The sequence below is a fragment of the Mauremys mutica genome, chromosome 6 (assembly GCF_020497125.1).
Source record: "Mauremys mutica isolate MM-2020 ecotype Southern chromosome 6, ASM2049712v1, whole genome shotgun sequence".
NCBI lineage: Eukaryota > Metazoa > Chordata > Testudines > Geoemydidae > Mauremys > Mauremys mutica.
This window is the reverse complement of record NC_059077.1, coordinates 58,609,512-58,634,618: the sequence shown is the minus strand read 5'-3', so window position 1 is coordinate 58,634,618 and position 25,107 is coordinate 58,609,512. Positions and strand designations below refer to the sequence as shown.

Below are 25,107 nucleotides of genomic sequence, written 5' to 3'. Positions count from 1 at the left end.
CTTCTGCACTGTCCCTATGTGCCCAAGAGTGGCTTTTATTAGCCAGAATGGGAGCCAGGCAAATTACATTATAACACTGTCCTTAACAGTTGTTTCATGCATCCTCATGTTACCACCATAATCCGAGCAACCAGTAAAGAGCAGTGAACAATCCTCAATATAGATTAATGCTTCACTTGTTTTACAGATACTGGAGTCTGCAGAGCTACCAGGCAGCTGACATCTCCAGGCTGCCCCCGCAGCAGCTATAACCAACCTGCACTCCGTTGCCTGCGACCTGCTGCCGACACCGACCATTTGAAGGTTTTGCCTTAAGGATTTGCCAGGCAGCAGCCTGATGGCTCCTGATTGGCTCCCTGCCCTATATAAACCCAAGAGGCAATCCAGGAAGTGTCCAGGCAACAGAGTGGCTCTTCAGTAGCTGCCCTTGTTGGGATCCTGACAGTTTGACGCTTTAAACTTACCCACATTTGTGCTATGCTATTACGTAATATTTTTTAAATACCCACTAAAATATAGGAAATATTTCCCATTTTTGATCCATTAAAAATATGGAACCATTTTCTTTTCATGACCTTTACAGGGTGAAAAGGAGACTGTGGGCCAGAAAAGAGAAGATGCTGGAATTGTTTCATTGACCAGAATGATGGCAACTCTTTCGGACAGTGGAAAGTTGAATCCAGCCTTCTGATGATGTTGTTACTAATGTTTATATTGCAGTAGTGCCCAAACGCCCTGGATCAGGCCGACAGATTATGACACAATGCTTATGTGAGGGAAGCACCTGTCTGGTCTAAAATATTTTGCTGTTGGCAATGTTTGGAAGGTGATGGGGACTAATCTAATCATCATGGCCAACAAGCTCCTTACATGGCAATGGATTATTAATTATTTAAGTTCCTGAACTACATTTATTTAAATATATTCAGACTAATTAAGCACCAACGGACTAAAAGTCCTACTAAGTTTTAGAATGAGAGCATGGTTTTATATAACACATCACCAGGAGACATAGATCAGGAGACATTCCTGGCTCTGACAGTGACTTCTTCTGTGACAAGTTGGGCAAGTCACTTCAGGCCAAATTTCAAAAGTAGCCTCTAGTTCAGGTGGCTCAGGATTTTAGGTATCATCATCCACACTTGGTAGGGGTAAGGCCTGATCTGATGTGCTGAGGTGCTTCTAACTCCAAATGAAAGTCAGAGGTTCAGCACCTTTGAAAATCAAACCTGAGTTGTCTCCAATGAGGATGCTATGTCCCGTAGCTGCTTTGTCTGTAGAATGGGGATACTTAGCTTTTTCACAGACATGTTGTGAGGTTGAGTTCATTAAAGTTTTCCAAACACCCTAAAATCCTTGGGTTGAAGGTGCTATAGGAATGCAAAATACTATCATTCTGGGGGCTCCAAGCCATGGTAAATGGAAACAGTTATTTGCATTACAATTACTGCAGTCAGAAGTGAAAACTCTCAGCAGTGTGCAAAGCTATTTTATAATGCTGATGCAAAATTGGTGAGAGTCAATCCTATAATTTAAATGGGTATTTCAAGGACTTTTGGCATTTAATATTTTTCTTGAACACTCCCCAAATTCTGTAATAACAACTTGGAAACTTTAATACATTTTCTTTCCCTATCATTTAGTCTTGCTACATTTGGCATTTTGCCATATTTCCAATGTGCATAATCCATCTACCTATCTACGTATTTCTATGGCCCTCATCACCACAGTGTTTGAGCACCTCACAGTCACTGGTAGATTTTATCCTGGCAAAAGCATGTCAGGTAAAGAAATGTTCTCCTCATTTTACACATAAGGAACAGAGTCCCTTAAGTGACTAGCCCAAGCCCACACAGAGAATGTATGTTAGAGCCAAGAACTGAATCTAGGTCTCCCAAGTTCCAGGTTCGGTGACCTAACCACTACGTCATGCTTTCTCCCAATAAGCCAATCAACATCTGTTTCGCTTACATTTTCAATACTGTAAGTTCTTTGGGACAGATATGCTGTCCTTCTTTGTGTTTGTAAAGTACCGAGCCACTCTGAGTGTTATTACACTCTAAATAAGCTGCCCTGGGTCTCGTTGATTTCAATGGGGATTAGTGTCAGGATATGCTTGTGCAGATACAATTGTAGGTTTGGGACCATAGGCCAGATTATCACTTATACTGGGGCAACTTTACACTGCTAAGGAGTTGTAATGAGGCCTTAACATACATTTTTACCCACTTTAATGTGCTTTTACATTGCCAGAGTTATGTAAAGGGGCCTTAGTGTAAAAGAGAATAAGACCAGCCTTAAGACTGCAAGCTCTTTGGGGCAGGGACTCTCATTTCTGTTATGACTGTACAGTGCCTAGCACAATGGGGCCCTGACTGAGTGTGGCTTCTAAGAGCTACTGTCATTCAAAAATAATTTAAAATGCTATGAACAAGAGTAGATGGTTTTTTTCCTTGTTCGTGGCAAAGTATATTCCACTTGTCATCATTAAACACTAAGCAACCTAACATGAAAATACAACAGCTTTTTGAGATAGCAACTGACCATCAGAAAGCCATCATATTTAGCATTTGCCCAGACTGTAAATAGCTTTAACACAACTATTTGGCTTTCACCTAAAATGTTAAAATGACTCGAGAAAGGGCAGACAGTGTTATAACTAAGAGATACACGTCCTGTGTATCTTCTAAGAAAGCTTCATTATTTCCAAGCACTATTTCAAGCTGTGTTCTTTCTAATATTAGAAATGCACTGAAAAGATGGATACAAATTGGCCAGACTCTTCTCCAGGATTATGCATGTTGGCTGATCTTTGATCCCCAGTGGCAGTTAGCAACAACAGCCTTCGGAAGTGCTTTTTTAATTTTTTCCCCATGAGGGCTAGGTTAATAGGGAAGACTTCTCCAGGAGGCTTGCCGGTCAGCCTGGAGAGTGTTTTGCTCGGAATAGTTAGCCTGCTGTGCCCACTCTAAAAAGAATTTGAGCATATGGTATATGTGCTTACATTTACAAAGATGCAGCATAGATTCACATCCTAGTTTGAGTTGAAAATGCTCTGTATGTGATGCTCCAACAATATAAGAACATACTTGCACTAGAGATTGGTCTGAGCTGTGATATTCTGTTTCAGCTACACTCTTTCTCAAATTACCAAATCTGATGATTATCATAGTTACCATCCCTGTGAAAATGGTAGAGCTGCAGGGTTTACAGTTTCAGCAGGTGCAAGAGGCCTAGATGTGAAGGAAAGAGCATGGAACAATGTCAGAGGTTAGAGAAGGTTAGAGGAGACTTAGAAAAGAGCCTGGATCAGAGGCAGAAGCAGAGCAGTTTTTCAGATTAGTGGGTGAGAAAGAAATGAGCTGCAGTTAGAGAGCTTAATAAAAGAGGAGAGATACTGACACCCCACTCATCCCCCCCCCAGAATACTATTAAAAAAAAGTCCTTAGGTTTCAATGAATCCTGAAATCTTGTTTTTATGGCCTTAAATCAAATCCAACCTAACCATTCAAATATAACTAAACCTACGGAGTGTAATTCTTATGTTGTTGTGAAATGTGTGAGGAAAAAAGGTCTTTCCTGGAACTCTGTGTCAGGTAAAAGAACAAGAATTTCTAGCCTGGCATTATCAAAGATGTGTGAGCCTTAAGTGTGCAATTCCTTGCTTACGTGCACACAAGCAGCTCTGATTTGCATTTGCTCAGGTGAGAGTTGTGTGCCTAAACTGGATACATGCATTAAGGCATGGATGGCTTTCAAAATTTGCAGCCAACTGTCCAATATATTTATTTAAAATAAAGTAGATGAAGCCTTTGTGGGCCAGCCAAGAATGAAAATTGAGGCTAAATAAAGGGGTCCGTATTGCAGTAGGGATGAGGGGATCAAGCACTGGCCTGAGACTCAGGATTCTGAGGTTCTATTCCCAAGTCTAGAACTGGCTTCTTGGATGACCTTTGGCAAATCATGTAATTGCTCCATGCCTCAGTTTCCCTATCTGTAAAATGGGGGATAGATACTTTAGATTTACTGGTGGAAAATGATATACAAGAGCTAAGTATTATTTATTATGGTTGAAGAGCCTTTTTCTTACCACAGACATTTGCACTAATATTGTCAATTTCAAGTGAAAGTTAGTGATACAGTTAGTTAAAATACTTTTTTCTCAAATGCTTCTCTCCTCTCCACAGTGTATCAGCGTGCTGTGTGCATCAAAGATCGTATTGACATATTCAGATGGATATTTTTAGCATGATAGAAAATAAAATCTTGAGAAAGGTCAGTCCTTTCACTCTGCTAATTAAATTGCTATGGAAGGAGATTATATCGCAATGGTGATCAAGAAAATAACTGAAATAGCGTATACAAATCTTCAGTAGGTGGCTGTTATTAAAATGCAGGCATAAAAATGGCTGGCAAGAAAGACAAAGAAATATGCTAACATTTTGTCCATGAGTCATTCAAACGACCATGATTATTATTTTATTTGACTTTCTTTCAATTCCTCAGCATCTCAGCCCCTTGAATGAGACCCTCAACAACTCACAAGATCAAAGCTATAATAAATATATTCATAAATCTACATACCAACTCTTAATTTAAATTACTTTAAAGATACCATAACAATTAAAAAGATGAAATACTTTTAGGTGACATCTTTAACCAGAATTCCAAAATTGAATGTGATGAATCCAGGGTCAGATGATTCAGTAGAAAAAGGTAACTGTGCCAAAATTTTCACATTTTGGGTGCCATCAATTAGGCACCTAGAGTAACATTGGGATTTAGGGTGGGAAAGTCTGTATTAATTAGGGTCCCAAGTCATGTAAACACTTTTTTGAAAATTTTACCCCTAATTTCATATTTTGTCACCTAATTAAGCTGTGTAATTTTCAGAGACACAGAAGAAGTCACTGACTGTCAAGGCCTGGTCATGGGCAGTCAGACCAAGTGGTTACAGCCAGAGTCCAGTCACGAGTCAGCTGGGTCAGGATACCAGCAAGTCAGAGATAGGAGACAAACTGGAGATTAGAACCACAAATCAGAAGCTAAGCCAGGTCAGGATGCCAGGAAGTCAAGCCAGGGGAGCAGGAGGCATACATGCCAGAACAGAGTGGATCCCAGTTGTTCAGACAGCTTCCTGTTCCTACTGCTGGCTTAAGTAGTGCCAGTGGGCCAATCGGCTTCTCTTAGACTCCACCAATGGGACATCTGGGGAGGAGCCTCAAACTGGGGCTAGGTCCTGGGTCAGCAGTTGTCAGCAGGCTGCCAAGTGGAAGGTGAAGCTTGGCTGCTCCTATGGACCTGGATTTGAGGCCTGTGAGTCATGACACTGACATGCAAATGTGAGGTCTTTGTCCTAAATCACTCTGCCTGATTTTCCCTCTGCAAAATAGGGATAGTCATTCTTACCGCCTTAATGTTTGTAAAGAGTTCTAAAAATTGTGACTCAGTGTTTCAAACTAGAGGGGTATACAATTTGTGCAAACCATTTCTGTGATTGCGCACAGTGGCAATAATTAAATGTGCAGCTTGTTGCTGTGTATTTCAACCACTTAACTGGTAAGGGTTAATTTAACTGCATTTTAGTCTGTGCTCTCTCTGCAGGGTGGAAAATTCTAAGATACACCTTTACCAAAATCACATCCCAATAAAAAGTGCAATCTGAGTTAAAAATCGACTGCAGACAGGAATTTAGATATGATTCTAACTAAACCAATTTCAAAGCTGATCTGGCTGGCTGTTGAGGATGGGATCAAATTGTTTATGAAAACTAGTTTGAAATCACACTCCAGCCTATCTACATTTAGCTGGAACTGTGTTTAAATTGCAGTTGATTATTTGTAATATTGAATCTAGAAGCCCCAAATGAGTCTGGGGCCCCACTGTATTTGGCACTGTACTGACCACATGGTAAGAGACAGCCTCTGTGCTGTAGAGCTTAAAATCTAAATAGACAAGACAGACAAAGGGTAGGAGAAAGGAAATATGACTATCTCCAGTTGATAGATGGGGGACTGAGGCACAGAAAGATGAAGTGTGTTGCTAAAGGTCACATAGGAAATATGTGGCAGAACCGGGAATTAAACAAAGTTCCTGAATCCAGTCTGGTGTCGGAACCCCAAGATCATCATTCCTCTCTGGGAACAAACTCTGTTTTCAAACAGCTTCCAAAGCCCAATAGAGATAGGAGATTTGTATTCTGGAAATATCCTGAAGATGTTTTGGTAGTTTCCACGGTGGTTTGTCTGAGTGACTCTTATAGTCAGGCAATATGCAAATCCTTTGGCACATACAATTTATTCAATGTATTCAGACACTATATTCTGAATACTAAGTGTCATTCTCTCTTCAGTGAAAGTGATTTATTTTGAATATGTTGCTTAACAATTAGAGTTATATGTAAATCTTGCACTTTCATGTACATTTCAAGTAAACGGTTCTGTTTTTTAATAACCCTGTACAAGACATTGAGCCATGAGCCATCTGGCCTGACTAGTGCTACTCCAAAGACAGACAATGAGGGAGAAAAATGCACCTCTGTTCTGAAGTGGATATTTAATTTCTTGCCCAAATGCATGGGGATGTGCTGCATACTCCCTGCCCCTCCAGCTAATCCTCAACTCTTCAATATTCATTTGAGGAAGAACAGTTAAGATATTTTCTCCAAGTGAAAGTCAACTGCAAATCTCCACATACTAGACCAAATCTTTCAGCCATCACCAATAGAACTACCATTAAAACAAACATTGCCTGATTCTGCTCTCACGTATACTGGCTTAAGTCAAAAGTGAATCAGCAGAGTTGCAGAAAAATATGAGGTGTAAAAACCATAGGAATCAGGCCAATAATTTTTAGTAAGTGCCTTGGTCTCTAATGCCTTGATCTTTATTTTATTTTACTCCACTCCTAATGTAATCCTAGGATCATTCACTTCAGCTTGATCTAATATCATTCTAGATCCCCCACATCCATTCAGCCTTTCTCCAAGGCTCTGATCCTGTCATCCTTACTCAGACAAGGTGCCCACTGATTTCATTGGGAGTTCTACTTGAGTGAAGACAGTGGGTGAAACCTGGCCCACTGAAGACCAAACTCCCATTGACTTCAGCAGGGCTAGGATTCCACCCTGGATCTGGCCACAACTCCTCTCCTCCATTCTTGATGAAGATTCAGAAATATGTTGACATTGGTGCTAACAAATAGTATTTAAGGCTCTCTCTCTCTCTCTTTTTTTTTTAATCAGAAAACCAGAGGTAACTGCAGCAGTCAGAATCTGTTATGCTAGGAATGGTCGGCTATCATGTTAGCATAAAGGATTCTGTGAGCTGTCTTTAGTTCACTGATAGGAATCTTGCAAAATGAGCATCCTCTGTGCACAGAATTAAGCAGACTATCCAAGTCAGCCTGCTGGATTAAGAGAAGGGATACAAATACCAAACCTTGATTGCAAGGTTCCCAGCTCTTGCAGGGAGGGAGCAGCCAGGGAATCAACCCCAGGGCTGATTTTTAACAGAGAAGACAATAAGCCAGCTGCAATTAGTAGGAGAGAGGTTATAAAGATTAAAAGAAATACTTCTGAATCAAAATGAGTTGGTACCTCTCTCCCAGGAACCATGTAGGAAAAAACATGAAATAGCAGAGAGAAATAAATTATATAGAAAATTTAAATATTTAGGGTGAAATCCTAGTCCCATTGAAATCAGGGGCTGTTTTTTCATTGATTTTAGTGAGGACAAGATTTCATCCAGAGGATAAGAGTTTTTTTTTTTAAAAGGTATATGTCCATATTTATCTCATAGAGCTGGAAGGAAGGGTCATTGAGTCCAGCCCCCTGCCTTCACTAGCAGGACCAAGTACTGATTTTTGCCCCAGCTCCCTAAGCAGCCCCTTGAAAGATTGAACTCACAACCCTGAATTTAGGAGGGTAATGCTCAAACCACTGAGCTATCTCTCCCTGTTTTAAGATAGTAAAGATAAAATAGCTACTAGTCTCTTAAAATGGGTTTCAGCTTGGGAGGGAGCTTTATTAGAACAAAATATGATACTATTTTTGTATATAGGAGATACAAGTAGGGAACTGAGGGCTACTGCAGAGTATGAAAGGGGCAAAATAATATTAAAATGAGAATACTCAATGCATCCTTTTCTATGGCTGATACATGACATGAAATGCCATGGAGACACTGAGACACAAAATGTAAATCTGGAGAGATTAAAATTCTTCTATCCTACCTGTTCCCAAGTAGATTGACCGACTCTGACTATAGCTACTGTTTGGAGGGACCTGGCTGTGACCTGATACAAAACAGCAGAGTGAAAACGAACAGACTACAGGTGCTCATGTCAGGAAACAGTGTTCTTGTTCTGCATGTCAGTGAGTCAGTGCAGAGTTTTTAAAGGGTCATGAGTTTGACCCAAATATATTGATCTCTCACTGACATACATCTAGCTGTGTTCCTGACAGAGAGAAGACAGGAGTAAGCCGTGAGATGAAGACTCACCCCTGAAAAGTAGTGATGAAGGGCCAGGGGCGGCTCTATGTTTTTTGCCACCCCAAGCACGGCAGGCAGGCGGCTTTCGGTGGGCGGTCCACTGCTAACGCGGTTTCGGCGGAATGCCTGCAGGAGGTCCGCTGGTGCTGCACCATCGGCATCCTTGCCACCGAAGCTGCGGGACCGGTGGACCTCCCGCAGGCATGCCGCCGAAGGCAGCCTGCTGGCTGCCCTCACAGTGACCAGCAGGCTGCCCCCCGTGACTTGCCGCCCCAGACACGTGCTTGCTGCCCCGGTGCCTGGAGCCGCCCCTGTGAAGGGCAATAACGCCTTTGCCAAGGAGTTTGCTAATGAGGACGGGGAAGCCTCTCCAATAACTCTCTCATGATTGGCACAGGATGAGGGCCTCCACACCCATTGCCCCATGACCAGTGCTAAGGGATGCCTCCCACTAACATGCATGTCTTCTTTAAGGTAGAAAAAGAAAAGAGTTTGTAGACCTACAGACTTGGAAGAATCTATCTATTTTCCCTCTTGGAGCTTCACAGGAGAGTTACTCTAGCACCGTGGTTCTCAAACTGGGGGTCAGGACCCCTCAGGGGGTCGCGAGGTTATTACATTGGGGGTCACGAGCTGTCAGCCTCCACCCAAACCCTGCTTCGCCTCCAGCATTTATAATAGTGCTAAATATAAAAGTAAGTGTTTTTAATTTATAAGGGGGGGTTGCACTCAGAGGCTTTCTGTGTGAAAGGAATCACCAAGACAAAGGTTTGAGAACCACTGCTTTAGCAGGTGTGTGATACCAAAGAAGGTGGTGTGTGTGTGTGTGTGTGTGTGTGTGTGGGGAGGGTTTGGCCCACTGTGGTGAAAGGGGTATATGTGTGTGAGAGAGAGACAGAGAGAGAGAGGCGATTGGCTTAGCTATACTGTGGTGACAGGTGCAATACAAAAAGCTATCTTGATAGAAGCTGGAGTTATGGCCCATCAGAACGCACTCTTCCCCCATTATGGCTTTCAGTGGCAATTGTACTTTCTTATGTCTAAGACAGTCTGCCATGGAGCTGACATCTGTGGTTTAGCCCATAAGACCACAGGGATATGGCCAGTTCCTCCTGTGACAAATAACGTTATCCCACGCAGTATCTTTGGGGCCCATTGTTTTAAAGGAATGGTTTATGTATGATTTTGTTCTACCACATGGTGGAGGGCTAACACAGCTCCTCCAAAAACTAAAAATGGTGGGAGGTGGTTAAGGCAAATCAGCCAGTTCTAACCCAACCAGAGAGGTACCACCTCCTGGAGAGGTTTGCATGTACTAGTTCAAACTAGATCCTCCAGAGACAAAGAAAGGACTTTTGGATAAAGGATTTTAAACTGACTCGGGGCCTTCTTTCTGATCCAGCAAACAGGCAGGACCTTCTGCCTAAGTGGGAGCCCCAATCCTTTCAGAAGGGTTGGAAGGAATTGACCTGTTAGGCCCCCTTCAGACTGATGTGTGACCTCTGACAAGCTCCTAGCATGTGTATAGAAACTAGTATTGTTTTTAATATGTTTTCTGTGTAATACTTTTACCTTAAGAATACGTTTGCTTATGAAGAGGTGTGTGGTGACTTGTAACTGTTGGCAAATGCACTGTTTGCAGCCTTCAAAGAGAAAGCAAAGCACAGATGCTGAGCTTTATGCACTCTGGCTTGCTGAGGATATCACAATGTATGCAGGGAACCATTCAGCCTGGATAAACTCTGGTCAGCAGTGAGTAAGTTGCACCTTTAAGTGGGTGCCTTTGGTGGACAATGGAGGGGGATATCCGGATGCTGTTACCATGAAAATGTGACACCTCCCAACATGTGGGTGATCTGGGGTGAAATGTTAAGTATTTAACAAATACTGGATAAGATAGGCTGAACACCGAGCATTTCTCTAAAAGTTATTAGCACACAGCACTAACTGTCATATTTTTTTTTAAACTTGAAACACGTCATTGCTATTTACAAAAGCCAGTAGACAGTCTGGAGCAGAAGACTTAGTTGAAAATGCCAGGGAGAGCTCAGAGCTCTGTATGTTCTCTCTTAAGGTCACAGGAGAAAGGAGAATGTATGTTGAATTTTTCATGACAATCTGGTGTCAGAGTAAAAATGAGGGGAAAAATGACAGAATTTTCCTTCTCTAAAAGGAAACTCCAATAGCAAAGTGTCATCAGAAAGTCCTGACTCGCATACTGCAGCAGCAAATACAGCATTCCCCTTGCTTTCCCAAAAACTGCAGGCTAAACATTAGTAATGTTTTCAGTAGAACGTAGACCACTACACCTAACAACTTGTTTAAGTGGAAGGGCTGAAAATAAAAAAACCTAAATGTTTTGACATAAGGAACTGGTCTATGGGGTTTTTTTGTTTATTAATTTCATGTTTTTTTCATGAGCTCGTGTTATCCTCTTTCTCCCTAACAAATTAACTTAAGTGCAAACCCACCCAGCTACATCAGTGTTGTGTTCTTTCATAAAGCATAAGAATTTAATCTTGATTATCATTTCGATCAAAGGAAACAAAGAAGGAACAAATAAGAAGTCTCCATGAGAGAGCACAGTGTGTGTGACTCATTCTGTAGCACTAGCCATTATGAAATAATCAGTGAGCCACTATTACATGGATCCATCTGCCCAAACTTGTAGACCATGTAATAGGTCACATATGGTACTGTAGCCCTGAAGCTGTGGTAGTTGCCATGGGGAGTGAGTGCTTTAGCAGCCTGCCTGATGGGTATGAGGGAAGAGTATGGTATCTCTGCTACCTCCTGCATAGTTCTCCAGTTCACAGACTCAATTATTTGGGCTGTGCATGAGCATCAGAATTTGGCCCTGAGAATAACACAGTAAAGAAAACTGCCATTAAGGCGGCTTGCCTTATCTAGAAATGTACAAGCCTTGGTATTCACACACAGGTCTTATCTAATTAAATTAGCATGCTACATATTTAAACATAATGGGCCAAATTCCCATCTCAATCAAGGTGCAATTCTTAGAATTTGTCCCTGTTTTTCAGGATCACATTTTCCCTTATATTTATTAAACAAATGAATACGTTTTAAGTGGTAATTTAATCCATTTTCATTTTCCCACTGGAATGATGTGCATGTGCTTTCCTCAAAGTGAATGCTGGCACTAGGTACCCCTCCTCTCTCACATGCATTAGGCCTGGTCTACACTAGGACTTTAATTCAAATTTAGCAGCGTTAATTCGAATTAACTGTGCACCCGTCCACACCAGGAAGCCATTTAATTCGACATAGAGGGCTCTTTAGTTCGAATTCTGTACTCCTCCCCGATGAAGGGAGTAGCGCTAAATTCGACATGGCTATGTCGAATTAGGCTAGGTGTGGATGCAAATCGAACTTAGTAGCTCCGGGAGCTATCCCACAGTGCACCACTCTGTTGACGCTCTGGACAGCAGTCCGAGCTTCGATGTTCTGACCAGCCACACAGGAAAAGCCCCGGGAAAATTTGAATTCCTTTTCCTGTCTGGACAGTTAGAATCTCATTTCGTGGTTGGACATCGGGGCAAGCTCAGCAGCACCAGCAGCAATGCAGAGCTCTCCAACAGAGGAGTTCATGTAATCTCTGAATAGAAAGAGGGACCCAGCATAGACTGACCGGGAACTCTTGGATCTGATCGGTGTGTGGGGCGAGGAGTCTGTGCTTTCGGAGCTGCACTCCAAAAAATGGAATGCAAAGACCTATGAGAAGGTCTCCAAAGCCATGAGAGACAGAGGATACAGGCGGGATGCAACGCAGCGCCGCGTGAAAATCAAGGACCCCAGACAAGGCTACCAAAAAATCAAAGCGGCAAACGGACGCTACGGAGCCTGCCACCACTGCCCCACCAGTGACCATGGACTCTGATGATGGGACAGTGTCGACGGACAGTTCCTCGGCGATGTTCACGGACGGGGAAGATGAGGAAGGGTTTGTGGAGGATGAGGCAGGCGACAGCGCTTACAACGCTGGTTTCCCCGACAGCCAGGATCTCTTCATCACCGTCACGGAGATCCCCTACCAACCCTCCCCGGCCGTTAACCCGGACCCTGAATCAGGGGAAGGAGCAGTCGGTAAGTGCTTTAAACATGTAAACTTTTATTCTTAATATAACAGGAAGCTGAAGTATGTGAAAAGGAGGTCTACATATATGGGGATAGAACAGAAATCCTCCTGGGAGATCTCCACGAAGCTCTCCTGGAGGTAATCGAAAAGCCTCCGCAGGAGGTTCCTGGGAAGAGCTGCCTTATTGGGTGCTCCGTGGTAGCACACTTTTCCGCGCCAGGCTTTCATGAGGTACTCAGGGAGCATTGCCTCCCTGAGCACGGCTGCATAGGGCCCTGGTTTATGCTAGTTTTCACGCAGCATGCGCTCTCTATCTCCTTCAATGACCCTCCTCAGGGCGATCTCGCTCGGCGACTCCTGCATCTAATTAGGGGAATTACTGTAATGTTACGCCTGGTCCAAAGTATTTTTAAAAAATCTCCGGACAGACGGCATAGCAGAGACTCAGCACGCTGCTGCGTGACAAGCGTAACGGAAAGCCAAAGAATCAAATGGACGCTCATGGAGGAGGGGGGACTGAGGACGCAAGGTATCCCACAGTTCCTGCAGTCTCCGAAAAGCATTTGCATTCTTGGCTGATCTCCCAATACCTGTACGGTCAAACACATTGTCCGCGGCGGTTCAGGGCATAGCTCGTCAATGTACCCCCCTCCCCCACCCCCAGAAGGAAAAGGAAAAAAAATCGTCTCTTGACTCTTTTAAATGTCACCCTATGTGTACTGAATGCTGCTGGTAGACGCGATGCTGCGGCACTGTACTGTAGCAACCTCCCCCCCCCTTATGGGTGGCTGACGGTGCAATATGACTGGTATCCATCGTCATCATCATCATCATCATCATCAGCCTTGCTGTAGATGGTGTAGTGCAATACGACTGGTACCCGTCCTCGTCATCAGCCCATAAGTAGAAGGCCTGCTAACCGTCTTCATCATAGCAACAGGGGGCTGAGCTCCATCAGTCCCCGCCCTTCATGTGTAAAGAAAAGATTCTGTACTGCCTGGACTGTCATAGCAGCAGGATGCTGTTTACCTCTCCCACACACTGCTTAATGTCCTGTCTGGACAATCATAGCAGCTGGAGGCTGCCTTCCCCTTATTTCATTTCAGTAACAAGTCACTGTTTCTTATTCCTGCATTCTGTATTACTTCAGCACACAAATCAGGGGACACTGCAACGGTAGCCCGGGAAGGCTGGGGGAGGAGGGAAGCAACAGGTGGGGTTGTTGCAGGAGCACCCCCTGTGAATGCCATGCAGCTCATCATTCCTGAATAATCTGACACGGAGCGGCTGTGCTCTCTGGTTCTCTGAAACACTGGATCTCTACTACACTAGCCCCATATTCTATGCAGGAATTATTCTATTTTTAGATACCATAAAGGAGGAATTGACTCGGGGAGTCATTCCCAGTTTTGTCTTTTGCGCCCCTGGCTGATCTCAGCCAGGGGCACCTATGACAGCAGCAGAAGGTATAATGCAATACGGCTGGTAACCATCATCACCTTGCCAATTTACAATGGCATGGTAGATAGTACAGTATGGCTGATAACCATCTCTGCTGTCATGCAAAAGCAAATGAATGCTGCTGTGTAGCGCTGTTGAATCGCCTCTGTCCACGACATCTAGTACACATACGGTGACAGTGACAAAAGGCAAAACGTGCTCCATGGCTGCCACGCTATGGCGTATGCCAGGGCAATCCAGGGAAAACGGGCTCGAAATGATTGTCTGGCGTTGCTTTCCCGGAGGAAGGAATGACTGACTACATTTACCCAGAATCACCCGCGACAATGAAATTTGCACCATCAGGCACTGGGATCTCAACCCAGAAGTGCAAGGGTCGGGGGACACTGCGATGGAGTAGAACAGGGGCAGAGTTTATGCTTTCAGGATTGCCTGCTGCAGGAGTGCGGACGAGATAGGTGCTGTGCATGGTGTTGTTCACAGACACAGACTAGACTGTGTTCATTGTTCGCAAAAATGTATCTTTGCAAGGAATTCACTCCCTTTCTCCCATCACACAGCTTCGACTGTCTCCAGACCTGCCACAGCATCCCCCTCACAGAGGCTGGCAAAGATTAGGCGGCGAAAGAAAAAGACACGGGACGAGATGATCGCTGAAGTTATGGGGTGCTCCCGAGCTGAGGCGGACCAGCAGAGCCAGTGGAGGGAGACCCTCTCTCTGTACCAGCGCTCACACAACGAACGGGAGGAGAGGTGGCGTGAGGAAGACAAGCAGGCGACTCAAATGCTGCTTGGACTAATGAGGGAGCAAACAGACACGCTCCGGCACCTTGTGGATGTTCTGCAGGACCGCAGGCAGGAGGACAGAGCCCCCCCGCAGTGTATCTGCAACCGCCCTCCCCCGCCACAAAGTCCCATACCTCCCATCACCCAAAGTAACCAGAAGGAGTGGCGCCAGGGGCCGTGAAAACTGTCACTGCACCCCAGCAGAGTGCTCAAGTACCCAAAAGCTCTCATACCCTAATTTTTGAGAATTCCTTCCCTTCCTGACTCACCCAGGCCCCAATCCCAGTTTCATCCCCTGACTGTCTGGTTAATTATTAAAAATACTTTGCTGTTAATTACTGTTTCCGTCATGCTTTTTTACACAACGCTGTGTTTGAAGGGGTGGGTGGGTGGGTGGGGAAGGGGGTAGGGTATTGCATAGGACAGTCACCTTTAGCAGGGTACAGAGACGGGGGCAGGATCAGCAGCAGGTCACACACACAGTGCAGTCAGTAGGCACCCTGGTCGGTATGGGAGGTGGTTTGCAGGTTCTGTATGGGTGGGGGGGGGTACGTGACATTGTAGCGGGGGAGGGGGGTTACAGATCTCATGCAACGGTCCCTGTCCTGGACCACAGAGCCACGCAGCAGAGGAATCTGTATCCGTCCTCCCCCGCCGCAAGGCCACATAGCCCCCGCACACAGAGTCCCAAAAAGGAGGGATGGCAGGCTCCGTTGAAACAACCAGTCCGGCACTGCGGACCGCTCTGGGAGCAGGAGCCTGTCATTCCTCGAGTTTAGAGGCGGTCTTTACATCACCGCACACCCTACCCAGCACAGTCTGCGTCCCAGTTTCAACCCTTTAACGCAAAGTCATCAATAAAGAAACCTTTGTAAAGTCACAGTGGAACATGTGTTTTATTTTTAAACGTGTGTTGGAAGTGGGGGAAGCGGGGTGGACGGGGTATGTAACTGCAGATGCTAGTCAACAGTAACTTGGTAAAGAAACAGGGGCAGGTTCAGCTTCTCTGTAAAGAAACTGAACAGTCACAGGTCACGCTGCTCGCTGGTACTTGAAGAGTTCCTTGTCGCTGTGCAAGGCGCCTGCACAGAGCTTCACGAGCCAGGGCATTAGCGGGTAGGCTGGGTCCCCGAGGATCACTATAGGCATCTGCACATCCCCAAGAGTTATTTTGTGGTCTGGGAAGAAACTACCTTCCTGCAGGCGTCTAAACAGACCAGAGTTCCTGAAAACACGCGCGTCATGAACCTTGTCCGGCCACCCGACGTTGATGTTGGTAAAACGTCCCCCATGGTCCACCAGTGCTCGCAGCACCATTGAAAAGTAGCCCGATTTCTCACCAGCTGACTGTGGAAAAGGTGGACGATAAGGTGCGAGGAGTTGACAATGGCCATAACTGCAGCGGGCTCTGTGCTCGCAGTGCTGTGGCGCCCGCGCTGTCACTGAGCAGAAAAGTGCACGAACAGATTGCCCGCAGGCGCTTTCGGGGAGGGAGGGAGGGCGTGATTGACGGTTCAATGATGACAGTTACCCAAAACCACCCTCGACACATTTTTTCCCCCAGCATGCTTTGGGGGGAAATCCCAGAATTCCAATGGGCAGCGGGGAGTGCGGGAACTGTGGGATAGCTTCCCACAGTGCACCGCTTCCAAATTCGACGCTGGCCCCATTACTGTGGACTCACACAGTCGAATTAGTGTATTTAGTGTGGATACACAAATTCGACTTCATAGGTCGATTCCACAAATTCGACTTAAGTTGATTCGAAATAGTCTTGTAGTGTAGACATACCCTTAGACAACAGCTCTTGGATTTTTTTTGCAACCCTAAAGAAGTTTTCAGGGAATCACACAAGTAGTGATGGAAAAGTCTATCTAAATCAAAAGAAACATGGAACTTGCATTCAATAAAATTAATATTAATATTTGCAAAGTGCTCTGGAGCAAAAGGGAGCTAGCAGAATGCTAAATATTGATGATTACTGTTAAATCATCTCATCTATGTCAACCTTCCCAATTTGCATTGCCTTATAATGCATTAAAAAAAAGAAAGATGAAAACATTTTAAATAAGTTATCTCAGTGCTCAGGAATTGATTTAAAACTAAGTCTCAGGGACACAAAGCACTCTTCAAAAACAATTTACACCAACATCTGAAGAGAGCATGGGGCTGGAACTCAGGGGTCCTGGCTTGTATTCCCAACTCTGCCATTGGGTAACCTGGGGGCACCCATCCATGTGTCTCAGTTACCCCATGTTGTAAAATGAGGATAATGATAATGACCTCCTTTGTAAAGTGCTATAAAAGAGCAAGGTATTATAATTATTACTTATTACTATCTCAGGAAAACATATTTAAATATTAGAATGTACTTCAAAATATTATATTTTTCGTTTCATTATTTTATTTACTCCAATAAATCAAAATAATTTTCCTTCCTTTCTTTATCCAAAAGTTAGGCCCTATTTTCACAAAACACTTAAGAACGTGCCCTTAAATGCTTTACTGAATGGAGGTCTAAGTGCCATCACTGTCTCACTGTGGAATATTCAGGTAAGTGGATATTATTTCTAAGGAAAATGAAGACATAGAGCCAGCTTCTGCATTCTTCAGATACCCCAAACTCTCATTCGAAAGCGAAGGAATGCAGAGAAGGACCTGCAATCTGAATAGTTATAGATTGTTACTCTTATAAAAAAGAACTTTTAGATCAACTTTGCCTCCTTTAATTCTTTTTGCTGTCTGGTCTTCTGAGAGTATAATAAGTGAGAGGCCCAATTCTACATTCCTTACTCAGGCAAACCTCCCAGTGACTTTTGTGGGAATTTTGCTTTAGTAAAGGCTGGAAGACTAGACCTAGGTATTATGTTTTACAGAAATATAGAATACAGTTATCAATATAGTTTTTAGACGCATTGCTCTAGAGATCTGAAGGTGTAAGTTGCTCAGACAAGACGGGAAATGTTCCATTTAATAAGAGCAGAGTCTCTATCTAACTGCGATAAGTTTAGCAAAATTCCCATTGAAAAAAATGAATTAGGACTATTTGTTCCCATCTATGTTCTTCACAGCTTTCAAAGTGTTCTGCCATGTTTCCAAATAACAGGTTCATGGTTCATAGCTTGGTTTTTCTAATGCAAACCCTGAAGCGTGCCCAAGTGGCTTCAAAAGTGTGATGGAAATCTTTTGCTTTCACTTATACAACACTGTGAGATTTCTTCTAATCATTCTTTTACTGCTGGCAGGTTTGGGGATTTCCATTTTTTTGGTAATACCGGAGGTGTTGTTTGTTTGCACAAGTCAAAAGATAGAGGGAAGCCTAGTGCCAGGGCTGGACATTGACAAACTGCTGTATGCAAAGCCAGTCTAACACTAATCTCTAAGTCAGCTTGGAAAATAATCCTTTTAATGATAAAGCTTTTCTCTTCACAAAAGCGCTCTGGAAGCCACAGAGCATCACAACAAAATTAAAATTCAGTGCAAACATGATTAAGGTCCCCCCTCCCGCCATCCTCATTAAAATTTCAAATGAATGAAACCAATTGAAGAGATTCACTATAAAAAGAAGAGGGTGATAAAAATGTAGAAGAAAGGAGGGTAATAAATACATGGCTGATAGTGAAAAATACCTTGGAAATAAAAAGTCTGAAGGTGTTCTTTGTAACTGGAGAGGGATTGACTGTGGTGACTATCAAAGAGGAATAATAATGATAGGAAATATACCAATCTCCTAGAACTGGAAGGGACCTTGAAAGGTCATCAAGTCCAGCCCCCTGCTTTTACTAGCAGGACCAATTTTTGCCCCTGATCCCTAAGTGGCCCCCTCAAGGATTGAGCTCACAACCCTAGGTTTAGCAGGCCAATGCTCAAACCACTGAGCTATCCCTCCCCCCGTGGTTCACTCTTTAAGCCCTTATCACAGAAAAGGAGTAATCGCCTGTTGACCTAAGAGGTAACAGTCAGATTCCTAAAATGGGATGGTCTCTGAGCCTAGGTACTTAGCAGGGCAAAGTGTAGGGTGGAGATCTCAAATAGAGCATAAGCCTACATTAAAAAACGACAACACTACCCCTCTGTCAGGCACTTGGAAGCCAATGGAAGGAATACAGAGAACGACATGATCATTCCAACCAGTGAACAAATATTCTACTGCATTCAAAACATGCTGTTATGAGCATATCACAGATAAAGAAGAGCTCCGCTGCACAACTAAAAAAACCCTACATATTAAGCATAGCTTTCCCTTGGAAGGCAAGAGCCTGATGTGATACCAATATCCTTAACCTGACTCACTGCCTCTTACTAAATCTCTTTATTTAAGGAGGAGATGAAGGAAAAGGCTACCTTCATAACAAGACCACAGCCTGTACTCCAGAGGAAGTTGCACATCTCCTAAATTTGTAGTGTAAGGATTTTTGGCTGAATAGATATCACGGTGACCAGCTATACTGCATACCATGGCTCCATAGATTTTATGATAGCCTCCTTCTGTTCCAAACTCTTGAGCTAAATCCCTGCTAGCTGTAGTAATAAGATTTATATCTAGAGCTTCATCACCATTGTAGGTTCCAGTTCATGAGATTACAGGTATCAAACTCTGTAGGATCTGTTCATTGGTGTTATGGAACCTAAACATGCAAGAAAGGCTCCATTTTCCACTGGTCCAACTATGTGGATTTTGAGGAGCAGTGTCCAGACCTCTTGGCCTGCAGAAAAAGGAAGCTGGAGAAGGAGCCACCCAGTGCCCCCAGAAATCTCCAAGGAGGTAGAACTGGGCCTACTAGAAAGCAGAGGAAGGAAGGCAACTGTTTGATTGGACAGCAACAGTAAGGCTGGGGGGTTACAACAATCATATTGTGAGACTATCACCAAGATACTCAATCAGCTGCACAGAAAATCCCACAGTGCTCTCTCTCTCTGTGCATGCGTGTGTACATATATATAAGGGCAGGGTAGGGCAAGCAATAGAGACCATGGAGCTTGCATGTTCATTTGAATATCTCTGGCACTTTGCCCTGTTCCTGGGGCAATTAAGGGCCTCCTACTCCCTTCTGTTTCAAAGAGGAAAAAGCTCATACAAATTTGCTGTCTCTGAATGCTATTTCTCTACTCACAGAGCTGTTTTCATAGACTTCCTATTTCTCTGTTCTTAGATCTCTCCTTTGATGTGAAACGTTCACAAGTCAAAATAATGACTTCGTTGTTCTAGGCTCAGCTGCTTATTTTTACCCACCCACTCCAGTTTCCAAAGCCTTGGTTAAGTACATGTCATATGCAGTGTGATAGTGCAAACAAATATGTGCTCCTGTGGGTGTGCACTTACTCACTCTGATGTGCACTGGTATCTATTTGGGAATTTCCAATCAGTGCTCATGCTGCCTCTAAAATAACTTTTAGGCATAAAGCTCATGAATTAATCATTGTTTTAATCCAATGAAAGCTGAGCTGTGCTAGATCCGCTGTGTCACCTGCTACCTATTTCTGTCTTGGGTATTGAGATTGCTGTATATAACAAGGTTATATTTTTTTTCCACAAGTACTGGGAAGGAATTCAGTTTTAAGAAATAAACCTGCCTTCTGCAAAGAGTGGCTGGTATGGTAGTAGCAAATGTATCGGTTAGATGTGGGTTCTTTTCTGTGCGTGTGTGTGTGTGTGCGTGTGTGTGTGTGTGTGTGTGATGTTCTTACAGAGGTGTACATGAAAACCAAATATCCCATTACAAAGAGGACGAAAATTATGCAATTTGGATTCTGTAACTACACATCAGATATTCAAAAGCATTCCTAATGTCTCTTTTCTTCTTCATCTGATGAAGAGGAAGAATGGTCCAGTGATTAGGATGCTAGCCAAATACCCGGGTTCAACACTCACCTGTAGCACAGATTTTTCCTGCATGATCTGAGCCCTGTGAGTGGATCTTCAAAGGTGTGTATGTGGTGTGGCAGAACGGAGGTGCTTGGGGAATTGGAAGTGACCCAAGGAAATATTGGAGGGTCAGTGGAAGGAAGGACATTGATAACTATGGGAGGGAAGAGGAAGCTGGACACCAAGAGAGGATTAGAACTCCAAGCCCCGATTTAAATCTAAACCATTGGGCCTCAGCCAGATCCCACTTTTATACCAAAGTTTCCAGTTTGACTGAGAAGTGGGGAGATTAAATTACTACTCAGAAGTCAAAATATGCTCAGCTCAAAATCCCACAAAGGATCTTCCTGATTCCTAACTTTTTCTGTAACCACGATAACAGCCTTTGCTGCAAGCAAAGGAGAACCTGTGAAATTATATGATGCTGAATTTTATCTAGAGACGTTGTTAGTATTCAGAGGTGAGTTTGGGGTCTCTAAAGGGAAAGATGCCCTTCAACCTGTAGGAAGGACTAGCATTTGCATACCCCTGCCCTTTACGTAACCTGCTTTCTGAAGCCAATCTATGAAATGCCACTTCTGGAAGAGAGTACCACCAGAACAACATTACCGTGCAAAAAGCAGTAATTTGTTGGCTCTGCGATGTTATTCTCAAAAGTAAAGCTGTCTCAGGCACCAGAGGTGGTTCTAGAAATTATACCACAACTTGGCAAGGATTTTGAGTGTAGATATAAGTGTAGCTATTTCAGTATCTACATATCTAATTTGATCTTTTCTATTGCCCATACTTTACAATGAGATTCTGTGGAGTTGCTTTACATATGGATGGCAATATAAAACAATTGAATCTGTTCTAAAGGGGCACTGACAACTTGAATGTTCTGAAACTATCCAAATGCCAAAATCTGAGATTTTAAAAATCAAGAGTTTTTTTGGATGAGTGCCAAACACTATTAATACCACCAAACATGACCCCCCTTTCCTCTCTGTGCACATCTCCCTGCTGCCTCTTCAGGTTCAGTTTTGCTGTTGCTGTTGTTACTGCTAAATGCTTTCATGCAGGGCCTAGAGAAGAAAGTGCATAAGAGCTTCCTAAGATCTGTATAAGAGAATGATGTCTTCCTGTTCTAGTGCATGAGACAGGAAATGTGACTTCCCATCAACAGGAAAATTTTCTATTCACAAAATGCTGTCAAATGCACTCGGTAAACAAAATGAAAACCAGAGAAAAATATTAATCTCTTTTGCTTATATTTTATGCAGTTCTTGCAACAGTAACTGGTACACAGTTTTAGATGGCAATGTGATTTTCAAGATAATGGTTTCCCTTTAGGTGACCACTAAAGAGTCTACAAAAGTTGATTGCTTAGTGGAAGGAGCTTTCGACTAAAGGAGCAGCAGAATTGTATGCAGTATGACTGGAGATACTTTGAATTGCTCAGTTAAGACTGGAGGTTGCCTGTATAGTTTTCTCCCAAATAACATTACTATTAGGATAACCAGATGTCCTGATTTTATAGGGACAGTCCCGATATTTGGAGCTTTTTCTTATATAGGAACCTATTACCCCTCATCCCCCTGTCCCGATTTTTCATACTTGCTATCTGGTCACCCTAACTACTATTCAGGAGAGAGACAAGCTTTCAAGCTTACACAGAGCTCTTCTCCAGCTCTATATAAGCTCGAAAGTTTGTCTCTCTCACCAGCAAAAGTTGGTCCAATGAAAGAGATTAACTCACCTGCATTGTCTCTTTAATATCCCAGGACCAACATGGCTACAACAATACTGCATGCTCTTATTCACGTAATATATGCAGGAAATAAATGTATGGTAATAGAGAAATGAAGGTGGAATGCAATATATTGTAAGTAATGTAAATGGCATTGAGCTAGATTTGCTATACTCGCATTTTAGTAGGGAAGAGTCATTAAAAAAAAAGATGAGAGGAGAAAGCAAAATGTCCACAGTGATTCAGAGATGAGCTGATATGGCTTGACTTCTATATTGATTTTTGTTTCTGCCTAGCAACATGACTTCATAGTGATTATATAAAAATACAAAGGAAACTGAAAGCTGCTGTGTTGCTCTTCTTGTCAAAAAACAGCAAAAATTATTCATGGAAATGTCATTAAATTGTTTTTTGGAGATTCCGACATTAAAATGCAAAATTAGACTATTTTATCAGTGAGAAGTTAAATGTAAGAGCCTTCTTATATCTGAATTAGGCGTTGTCCTTTAATTTAACTAAATAAACCTGTATATGGAGTCCTGTTCAAACATATCATAGACAGCAAACATTCTCTTTTTGTTGAACAAAATGCAAAAGAGATAGTGGGTGGAAATCAGCCTAGAAAAACACACGGTCCATCATAGCCTATTTCAGATAGGAGAGAGTTTATTGAACAGCTGTATATATTTTCAAGGAATGGGGAATATTTTCACTGGTATATTTCCAGATACTGCAGCAACATTATCAGAAGCACATCTTCTGGAAGAGGTTCTAGGGATAGTTAGTTAATGTGGTGGTGGCTATTGCTAGAAGAATACTGAAAAGATTGTTCACAAACATTTGTTTGAAGTTTTAAATCAATGTGCTTTGATGTTGTTTAGCCTTTGTGTTTGTTTTCCATGCATATTGCAGTTGAATGAGTTCCCTGGCAGGTATGATTTTGCCAAGAGCTGAGCACCAGCATCCAGGAAGGGGTCGAGTGCCTTCAACTTCCATTGGAATAGAGAGATTGATCCTGTAGGGAACTGTGTTCCATTTTGTTTGCCTTTTAGGATCAGACCCTCAGAGAACTGTGCTGTGCTTTTGATGGTTTACCTCAAGAAAGATGCTATATAGCTAAAATTGTTCTTCTCTGGATCTTTTCCATGAAGATAGCTAGAAGTACTGCAGCATTTCATACGATGGGAGAGAATAAAATCTAGGATTATTTAGCATGAAAAAGATGAATTATAAGGGTGTTAACTGAGATACTGTATTTAATCTGAAAAGGAAACTGATCATTCCCTCTCTTTTATGCTACCTTATAATACAGTATCAGAATGAGTCAGGCAGTGACATTTAAAGCAGGTACATTTTAAAGTAATAAAAGGATATACTTTTTCAAACATCCTGCAATCACGGTGTGGGATTTAGTACCAAAGGTGGTCATAGAGATAAATGCTGACATCCACATTGTGGATTGTAAAGCTTTCTCCTTTCAGTCCACCCACCCTCCACCATTTGATCTTCTCACCAAAGTCTCTTTTTTAAAGACTCCAAAAGTGGGCAGGAGGTGAAATAGCCCATTCCCTCATTATTTTGTTCAGATAGGCCGAACTTTGAACATACCAATTTTGGTCCATTAATTTCTGATTCCATTCTCCTTTGTTTACAAGTCATGATCTTATAACAGTCTTTGGATGGTACCAGCAGGCATTCTTGTTTGGACTAATTCAGTCTTTTTGTCTTTAACTGTTGCTGACTTTTATAAATTATTTTATGTAACAGGTTGAGTTGGACTTTTGTCACATTGGACAATTTAGAGTATAGGTCTCTGCACAACAACACTGCCTTGTGCAGTGGGGCCCTGGTCCCAGACTGGGGTCTCTGGACACTGCTTCAATACAAATATGAAGTAATAATTCAATAGTGAAGATACAAACTGCTCACCACAGGAATCAGGAAGAAATTTCCTCCTTCTCTCATTTTACAGTATTGCACAATTGATTGGGTACGTTATGGGTTTTTTCCTTTTCCCCTGAAGTATCAGTTATAGGCCAGGCTGGGGGCCGGATGCCAGCCTACAAGGACTGCTATAGAAAAGCTCTGTAGTGTTAATACTGTATATTGAGAACAAAAAAAGCCTAGTTTGCAAAAATATTACCTTGCTTATTACACAACAAAAAAGCCACAGTAAAAATACTTCCTATTTACATGCATCACCAGTAGTGCTCACTGAAGTGTAATCTATTGTGCATAATCTGGCATATATCTAATCAGCAAATCTAGTTGTCATGAATAGCTTTCTTAGAACTATAATTGGTTACCAATGCTGAAACCTTATCTCAAGAAGTGTTTAAAATCTGTGCTCCAATAGTCAGTTATGCTTCAGTAGTTCAAACTACTGTAATTTTCAAGATGGGTTTTAATCATTTGATATAAATCAGCATTTGACTTTTTAGATTAAAGTGCACATATACTCATTGAAGGCTATATGTTGCTAAGTGTTACTTAACAGTACAATTTGGATAATACATGGAGATGGAAATACCATCCTGCGGAGGAGTGAAGTTGACATGCAGGCCTTGTCTATATACAAACTTGCACAGGTTTAGCTACACCAGTGCAAACTCCTGTGTGGACACTCTAAGGCCTGGTCTACACTGGGGGCGGAGGGGGAGGTGGATCGATCTACATT

General features: G+C 42.8%; 1 long non-coding RNA gene across 2 annotated transcripts in view; it reads left to right on the top strand.

Annotated features, from left to right (window-relative positions):
• LOC123372992 overlaps window positions 1–3,522 on the top strand; it is a 36,727-nt gene extending 33,205 nt beyond the window's left edge. The window contains exons 2-3 of one of the 2 annotated variants that reach the window (XR_006580503.1): window positions 188–303; window positions 584–3,522. This is a non-coding gene — a long non-coding RNA (uncharacterized LOC123372992). Of the gene's footprint in view, window positions 1–187; window positions 488–583 lie in introns of both variants that reach the window. The other variant, XR_006580504.1, reaches the window with a different exon arrangement.
• Window positions 3,523–25,107: the final 21,585 nt, after the last annotated feature.